Consider the following 10,299-nt stretch of genomic DNA (forward strand, 5'->3'; position numbering starts at 1 on the left):
TCCCGCGTCATCAGCGGAATACAGCTAGTGTTCGGGCTCGGAATTGGACTTTTCGTTTCTAAATGGCTAAGATACGTTAGAATTGTCTTTTTTAATAATGTGCAGTGTGTTTTACTCGTTTTGTCATAGAGAAGTGGTTCTCAAACGTCTTTCACCAACTACCACCTCAGAAAATAATTGGCTCTCCGAGTACCACCATAATGACCATCAGTAAAATACAGTCGCACAGTAGACTTAAAGGCGTACTGAAATCCACTACTACCAAACACGCAGTCCGATAGTTTGTATATTAATGATGAAATATTAACATTGCAACACATGCCAATACGGCCTTTTTGGTTTACTAAATTGCAATTTTAAATTTCCCGCGAGGTGTCGGGTTGAAAACGTCGCTGTATGATGACACGTGCGTTTGACGTTTTGGGTTGTAGCGGACATTATTTTCCAGCTCGATACAAGCTATAAGTAGTCTGCTTTAATTGCATAATTACACAGGATTCTGGACATCTATGTTGCTGAATCTTTTGCAATTTGGTCAATTAATAATGGAGAAGTCAAAGTAGAAAGATGGAGGTGGAAAGCTTTTGGCCTTTAGCCACACAAACACACGGTGTTTCCTTGTTTAAAATTCCCGTAGGTGAAGCTTTACTATGGATCAGAGCGGTCAAGCGAACATGGATCCCGACTACATGTCAACCGGCAGTTTTCAGTGAGAAAATTGTGGTAATAAGTCGACTCTTACCGGAGACATCAGCGGAGCTTCCGTCCTGCTGCAGCTGCGTGACTTCCCTCAGAGACTTCCACTGCAATCACTTTTTTTTTTTAACTATTTTTTTTCTTTTTTTTTAGTCCTTCTCTCTAAATTTCCTCATCCACAAATTTTTCATCCTCGCTCAAATTAATGGGGAAATTGTCGCTTTCTCGGTCCAAATAGCTGTAGCTGCTGCTGGCTATGATTGTAAACAATGTGAGGATGTGAGGAGCCCTACAACCCGTGATGTCACGCGCACATCGCATGCTACTTCCGGTAAAGGTAAGGCTTTTTTATTAGCGACCAAAAGTTGCTAACTTTATCGTCGATGTTCTCTACTAAATCTTTTCAGCAAAAAAATGGCAATATTGTGAAATGATCAAGTATGACACGTAGAATGGACCTGCTATCCCCGTTTAAATAAGAAAATCTAATTTCAGTAGGCCTTTAAGTATTCATTAAAACAAGGCAAATGTTGTATATAACCATCATATTTAATAGTTGTGGACACTGTAACATTTAATTGACAATTATGCCATGAATTGATTAACGTGGACCCCGACTTAAACAAGTTATTCGGGTGTTACCATTTAGTGGTCAATATTATGGAATATGTACTGTACTGTGCAATCTACTAATAGAAGTCTCAATCCATCAACAAGGAGTTTGAACAGGAACACTTTGTTTGAATATAATAAAGTAAAACACTGTACTTTAATCAAATGATTATTTTGCGCACCACTAGATGGATCGATGGATCGGTTTGCAGCCGTGTGTGAAGCGACCGGAATGAGAATCAGCACCTCCAAGTCCGAGTCCATGGTTCTCGCCCGGAAAAGGGTGGAATGCCATCTCCAGGTTGGGGAGGAGACCCTGCCCCAAGTAGAGGAGTTCAAGTACCTAGAAGTCTTGTTCACGAGTGAGGGAAGAGTGGATCATGAGATCGACAGGCGGATCGGTGCGGCGTCTTCAGTAATGCGGACGTTGTACTGATCCGTTGTGGTGAAGAAGGAGCTGAGCCGGAAGGCAAAGCTCTCAATTTACCGGTCAATCTACGTTCCCATCCTCACCTGTGGTCATGAGCTTTGGGTCATGACCGAAAGGATAAGATCACGGGTACAAGCGGCCGAAATGAGTTTCCTCCGCCGTGTGGCGGTGCTCTCCCGTAGCTCTGTCATCCGGGAGGAACTCGAAGTAAAGCCGCTGCTCCTCCACATCGAGAGGAGCCAGATGAGGTGGCTCGGGCATCTGGTCAGGATGCCACCCGAACGCCTCCCTAGGGAGGTGTTTAGGGCATGTCCAACCCGTAGGAGGCCACGGGGAAGACCCTGGACACGTTGGGAAGACTATGCCTACCGGCTGGCCTGGGAACACCTCAGGATCCCCCGGGAAGAGCTAGACGAAGTGGCTGGGGAGAGGGAAGTCTGGGCTTCTCTGCTTAGGCTGCTGCCCCCGCGACCCGACCTCGGATAAGCGGAAGAAGATGGATGGATAGATGGAGCACCACTAATGGTACACGTACCAAAGTTTGAGATTCACTTTCATAGATAGTGCATAGGTGTCAAACGTAGAACTCAGGGGTCGGATTTGGCCTACCACGTCAATTAAGTACCTTTACTTTTCTTAAATACATATTTGTTCTTTCCACTTTGACAGTAACAAATATATGTACACCATGAAATTTCAAATCTTTTCAACTTTAATATTATCCGATATTGCAACAAGTATAACCCTGCGGTGAGGTGGCGACTTTTCCAGGGTGTACACCGCCTTCCGCCCGAATGCAGCTGGGATAGGCTCCAACACCCCCCACTATCCAAGAGGGACACGCGGTAGGAAATGGATGGATGGATGGATTGCTAAATGGCTAAGATACTTTAGAATTATCTGTTTTAATAATGTGCAGTGTGTTTTACTCGTTTTGTGTTCCCACCTCATAGATCAGTGGTTCTCAAACTTCTTTCACCAAGTACCACCTCAGAAAAAAAATGTGGCTCCTCAAGTGCCACCATAATGACCATCAGTGAAATACAGTAGCACAGTAGGCCTAAGTATTCATTAAAAATAAGGCAAATGTTTTATTTAACCCGTATATTTAATAGTTTTGGACACTGTAACATTACATACAGTTTGAACAGTAACACTGTGTTTGAATATAATAAAGTAAAACAATGTACTTTAATCAAATGATTCTTTTGCGCACCACTAATGGTACACGTACCAAAGTTTGCGATTCACTTTCATAGATAGAGCATAGGTGTTAAACGTAGAACCCTGGGGTCAGATCTGGCCTGCCACGTCAATAAAGTACCTTAACTTTTCTTAAATTCATAGTTGTTCTTTCCATTTTGACCGAAACAAATATATGCACTCTATGAAATTGCATATCTTTTCAACCTTAATATTAGGAGAGAGGGACAAGCAGTAGAAAATGAATGGATGGATGGATTGCTCGATGGCTAAGATACGTTAGAATTGTGTGTTTTTAAAATGTGCAGTGCGTTTTACTCATTTTGTACTCCCACCTCATAGAGCAATGTTTCTCAAACTTTTTTCACCAAGTACCACCTCCGAAAAAAACTTGGCTCTCCAAGAACCGCCATAATTACCTAAAGTAAAATACAGTAGCACATTTGGCCTAAGTATTCATTAAAAACAAGGCACATGTTTTATTTAACCAGTATATTTAATAGTTGTGGACACTGTAACATTGCACACAATTTGAACAGTAACACTGTGTTTGAATATAGTAAAGTAAAACACTGTACTTTAATCAAGTAATTCTTTGGCACACCACTAGATGGAGCTTGCGTATCACTAATGGTAAACATACCAAAGTTTGAAATTCACTTTCATATATAGAGGATAGGTGTCAAACGCAGGACCCAAGGGTAAGATCTGGCCTGCCGCATCAATAAAGTACCTTAACTTTTCTTAAATACATATTTGTTCTTTCCATTTTGACAGAAACAAATATATGTACTCCATGAAATTGCATATCTTTTCAACTTTAATATTATCCAATATTGCAACAAATATAACCCTGCGATGAGGTGGCAACTTGTCCAGGGTGTACCCCGCCTTATACCCGAATGCAGCTGGAACAGAATTGTCTGTTTTAATAATGTGCAGTGTGTTTCACTCGTTTTGTGTTCCCACCTCATAGATCAGTGGTTCTCAAACTTCTTTCACAAAATACCACCTCAGAAAAAAACGTGGCTCTCCAAGTACCACCATAATGACCAACATTAAAATTAGCACAGTAGGCCTAAGTATTCATTAAAAACAAGGCAAATGTCTTATTTAACCAGTACATTTAATCGTTTTGGATGCTGAGATTCACTTTCATAGATAGAGCATAAGTGTGAAACGAAGGGCCCGGGGGCAAGATCTGGCCTGCCACATCAATAAAGTACCTTAACTTTTCTTCAATACATATTTGTTCTTTCCATTTTCACAGAAACAAATATATGTACTCATCCATCTTCTTCCGCTTATCCGAGATCGGGTCGTGGGGGCAGCAGCCTAAGCAGGGAAGCCCAGACTTCCCTCTCCCCAGCCACTTCGTCCAGCTCTTCCCGGGGGATCCCGAGACGTTCCCAGGCCAGCCGGGAGACATAGTCTTCCCAACGTGTCCTGGGTCTTCCCCGTGGCCTCCTACCGGTTGGACCTGCCCCAAACACCTCCCTAGGGAGGCGTTCGGGTGGCATCCTGACCAGATGCCCGAGCCACCTCATCTGGCTCCTCTCGATGTGGAGGAGCTGCGGTTTTACTTTGAGCTCCCCCCAGATGGCAGAGCTTCTCACCCTATCTCTACGTGAGAGCCCAGCCACCCGGCGGAGGAAACTAATTCCGTCCGCTTGTACCCGTGATCTTGTCTTTTCGGTCATAACCCAAAGCTCATGAGCATAGGTGATGATGGGAACGTAGATCGACCGGTAAATTGAGAGCTTTGCCTTCCGGCTCAGCTCCTTCTTCACCACAACGGATCGATACAGCATCCGCATTACTGAAGACGCCGCACCAATCTGCCTGTTGATCTCACAATCCACTCTTCCCTAACTCATTAACAGCATTTTTACCGTAAAATATATGATATTTTTTTACGGTATAATACTGTAAAAAGAAAAAGAGTAACGTATTTTTTGACGGAAAAAAAACAACCCACAGTTAAAAAAAAATGTGGTACTGTTTTTCCATTTACAGTAATATGTTGTAAACGCCATTGTAAATGTTACTGTTAAATTCTGGCAACTAAGCTGCGAGTATTTAAATTAAATTGTGGTAGTTTTTATTTTATACACAGTATATACTTTTCAGTAAAATTCTGGTGACTGGTTTGCCATTTTTTTTACCTTAAAATCTAAAGATTTTTTTTTACATTGTATGGAAAAAATTAAAAAATATACATAATATATATATATATATATATATATATATATATATATATATATATATATATATATTAGGGGTGTGGGAAAAATCTATTTGAATACGAATCGAATCGTTTATGTAGTGCGATTCAGAATCGATTCTCATTTTTAAAAAATCGATTTAATTTTTTTTTATTTTATTTTTTTATTATTGTATTTTTAAATTTTTTAAATCAATCCAACAAACTACTACACACCAATACCATAACAATGCATTCCAATTCCAAAACCAAACCTGACCCAGTAACACTCATAACTGCAACAAACAGAGCAATTGAGAGGAGACAAACACGACACAGAACATACCAAGAGTAATGAAACAAATATTAAAATTATCAACAACAGTATCAATATTAATTATAATTTCAGCATAGCAGTGATTAAAAATCCCTCATTGACATTATCATTAGACATTTATAAAAATAAAAAAAAAAGAACAATAGTGTCACAGTGGCTTACACTTGCATCGCCTCTCATAACCTTGACAACACACTGTGTCCAATGTTTTCACAAAGATCAAATAAATCATATTTTTGGTTCGTTTAATAGTTAAAACAAATTTACATTATTGCAATCAGTTGACAAAACATTGTCCTTTACAATTATAAAAGCTTTTTATTTTTTAAATCTACTACTCTGCTAGCATGTCAGCAGACTGGGGTAGATCCTGCTGAAATCTTATGTATTTAATGAATACAGAATCATTTTGAATCGGAAAAATATCGTTTTTGAATCGAGAATCGAATCAAATCGAAAAATTCGATATATTATCGGATCGTGACCCCAAGAATCGAAATTGAATCGAATCGAATCTCCTGGGAGGAGCTGGACAAAGTGGCTGGGAGAGGGAGGTCTAGGCTTCTCTGCTTAGGCTGCTGCCCCCGTCACCCGACCTCAGATAAGCGGAAGAAAATGGATGGAGTGATGGACAAAAGATTGTGCTTCAAACAACTGAAGTAGTTTTATGGTAATGTGTAGCATTTACCTTAGAGAGTACACTTCTATGGTATCTTCTTCCAGCTGCTTCTCTGTCAAAAACACCACCAGCAGCTTTCCCATATATTCATGGATAAATGTGTGCCATTTATATATTATTTTATCATTCTTGGCTGACGTTAAGCTCATTCTGCTTCAGTATGTTGCAGACTAGCAGTGAAATGATCAGGTTGCTTTACCAAGTTGGCGACACGCTCGGTCATATTTGATTTTTTTTTTTAATGAATGAATGAATATCATCCGCTAATTCTTCCCAGCACTGTGCCTCACTCTCATTTTCTTCCTTTCTATGGTTGAAAAACAAAGGTATGTCAATATCTAGCTATGAGCTACTGCTAGTGAGAAAGACCAGATGTTTTGGTTGGATCTTATGGTGTTCACTGTGGGATTCAAAACCACTACAACAACTAATGCTTGTGACACCACTTTTTGCTTGCAACTTAAAGCATAACAATTAGCAATCCTAAAACACTCAACTTGGGGCACTCTTAAGTTGAAGTACCGTTGTGGTCTGAAGAGTTGATACTGCTTTAGGCTTGATTGTTCTGTTAAAAATGTTGATGATGCTGCGACACTTTATGAGTTCCATCCATCCATTTTCTACCGCTTATTCCCTTTTGGGGTCACGGGGGGCGCCGGCGCCTATCTCAGCTACAATCTTATTAAAGATTTAGTAAAGATTAAGTGTCCGACGGTAATGTCATCCACACCCCTCCCCACATGCTCTAATCATCTATTAAGTGCTATGTCTGCTGATTTGTGCAGTTAAAATTGGTTTGAGTGCTATTTTAGTTTTGCAGTTACAAACTAAAACTAAACTAATTATGGTCAATGCAAGTTCACTCAATCCCCCATTTGTTCAAATCACAATGCAAAAGAGAGCTGACAAAATATAAGATAAATAGATATAGACATTGACATAAAATGCTAAAAACTAGTTAAATTATCTTTCAATGCAGCCAGTTCATTTTACTTGATAAGACATCATTAATTAAGATTTGTTTATCTAGAAATTAGCAGGTCTTTCAAGATACAGATAAGTATCAGGCATTTTACAAATTAAGCATCCTCGGGATGTTGCAGAATCTTTAAACAAGATTTTTTTTACGTGGGGTAAACAAAAATATCTTATATGAATAATTATTTTCTACAATAGACAAAATGTAATTATCCATGCTAGTCATTAGTATGATGCAAAGTTAATGACTAAAAATAAGTAAATAGCTCTTAAAGGGGAACTACCATTTTTTTTAATGCATTCTAACTTATGAATAAAAGTCCGCTTACAGCAGAGCCAATGGAGGTGCTCTATTCAACCCATAAAACCCAATAAATAACCATTCAAAAAGCGCCAACAATACGCCATTTACATTTTGTGACTTGCATAATAACCAAGTATCAGTGTTTCTTTTATTATAAGCGCTAACACAAACAAGCTATTTATAGTGCTGACATGACCTCCCGCTTCATCTTATGTTGACATGATCAATTTATAAGCCGTTTCCTTGCTTGTCAAACTTTATTGTATATTATAAATCATGCATCTCACCTAGATCGTAGAAGGATGAGGACATATTCTGACAATATGATACACTTTGACAACCGATTTAGACCCTGAAATGGTGAGAACGACACAAAAAGACACTTGGTTGCATCCCCTTTTTCTTTGCCAAGATTATGAATCATTCTTAATATAATCTATCAGTCGGCATCCTAATGACAGCAGACGTTGTACAGTAAGTGATATTTTATTATTTTTGTTTGCTCTCATAAAGTCTGCAGTCAGCAGTAATCAATGATGTTTAAAAAAAAAAACGTTGTGATGCGTTTTTTACAAACCCTGTTTCCATGAGTTGGGAAATTGTGTTAGATGTAAATACAAACGGAATACAGTTATTTGCAAATCCTTTTCAAACCATATTCAGTTGAATATGCTACAAAGACAAGATATTTGATATTCAAACTCATTAACTTAATTTTATTTTGCAAATAATAATTAACTTAGAATTTCATGGCTGCAACATGTGCCAAAGTTGTTGGGAAAGGGCATGTTCACCACTGTGTTACATCACCTTTTCTTTTAACAATACTCAATAAACGTTTGGGAACTGAGGAAACTAATTGTTGAATCTTTGAAAGTGGAATTCTTTCCCATTCTTGTTTTATATAGTGCTTCAGTTGTTCAACAGTCCGGGGTCTCCGCTGTCGTATTTTACGCTTCATTGAGAGACAGGTCTGGACTTCAGGCAGACCAGGAAAGTACCCGCACTCTTTTACTACGAAACCACGCTGTTGTAACATGTGGCTTGGCATTGTCTTGCTAAAATAAGCATGGGCGTCCATGATAACGTTACTTGGATGACAACATATGTTGCTCCAAAACCTGTATGGACCATTCAGCATTATTGGTGCCTTCACAGATGTGTAAGTTACCCATGCCTTGGGTACTAGTACACCCCTATATATGCTGGCTTTTGAACTTTGCGCCTCTAACAATCCGGATGGTTATCTTCCTTCCTCTTTGTTCCAGAGGACACCACGTCCACAGTTTCCAAATATAATTTGAAATGTGGACTCGTCAGACCACAAAACACTTTTCCACTTTGCATCAGTCCATTTTAGATGAGCTCCGGCCCAGCGAAGCCAGCAGTGTTCCTTGGTGTTGCTGATAAATGGGTTTTGCTTTGCAAAGCAGAGTTTTAACTTGCACGTACAGATGGAGCAACCAACTGTAGTTACTGACAGTGGTTTTATGAAGTGTTTCTGAGCCCATGTGGTGATATCCTTTACACACTGATGGCGTTTTTTAATGCAGTACCGCCTGAGGGATCAAAGGTCCTTAATATCATCGCTTACGCGCAGTGATTTCTCCAGATTCTCTGAACCTTCTGATGATTTTATGGACCGTAGATGGTAAAATCCCTAAATTCCTTGCAATAACTCATTGAGAAATGTTGTTCTAAAACTGTTCGACAATTTGCTTACAAATTGGTGACCCTCGCCCCATCCTTGTTTGTGAATTACTTAGCATTTCATGGAAGCTGCTTTTATACCCAATCATGGCACCCACCTGTTCCTAATTAGCCTGCACACCTGTGGGATGTTCCAAATAAGTGTTTGATGAGCATTTCTCAACTTTATCAGTATTTATTGCCACCTTTCCCAACTTCTTTGTCACGTGTTGCTGGCATCAAATTTTAAAGTTAATGATTATTTGCAAAAAATATTTTTTTATCAGTTTGAACATCAAATACGTTGTCTTTGTAGCATATTCAACTGAATATGGGTTGAAAATGATTTGCAAATCATAGTATTTCGTTTATATATACATCTAACACAATTTACCAACTCATATGGAAACGGGGTTTGTAAATTTATGTGCCGCGTAAGCCTAAAATGATCAATATACACAAATATTACATGTTATTATTAATGTGCCTATTACTACATTAAATATATACTAACAGCATATATATGGGGACGGCATGGCGCGGTTGGGAGAGTGGCCGTGCCAGCAACCTGAGGGTTCCTGGTTCAATCCCCACCTTCTACCAACCTCATCACGTCCGTTGAGTCCTTGAGCAAGACACCCTTGCTCCTGATGGGTCGTGGCTATAGGGCCTTGCATGGCAGTTCCCACCATCAGTGTGTGAACGTGTGTGTGAATGGGTGGATGTGGAAATAGTGTCAAAGCGCTTTGAGTACCTTGAAGGTAGAAAAGCGCTATCCAAGTGTAACCCATTTACCATTTATTAGAGGTGTTTGGATGTATTTTTAAGCGCTTTATAGGCAGAATAGAGTGGCTCCCATAGGCTCCATTCCAAGCAGACTTTTAATCGCATTTGTTTACTCTTCTTTAGTTGTTGAAAAAATACATCCATCGCTGTTGTTTATGATTGTGAACGATTGGCAAAATTCCCAAAAAGTGCAGTTCCCCTTTAAAAGGAGGGAAACTTCTGAACATTTCATTTTAAATCTTACCAAGTGGCAAATATTTTGCAGAACACACTAAAGGGTTGATTGACCAAAAAATATATAATACTGTGTTGCATTAAAATATTAAACAATATTCAATAAAGAAGATCTCCAGCTGCATGCAGTACATTTTTTCTGTCCTAA

This window comes from Nerophis ophidion, linkage group LG09, assembly GCF_033978795.1.
Source record: "Nerophis ophidion isolate RoL-2023_Sa linkage group LG09, RoL_Noph_v1.0, whole genome shotgun sequence".
In the NCBI taxonomy this organism is placed as follows: Eukaryota; Metazoa; Chordata; class Actinopteri; order Syngnathiformes; family Syngnathidae; genus Nerophis; species Nerophis ophidion.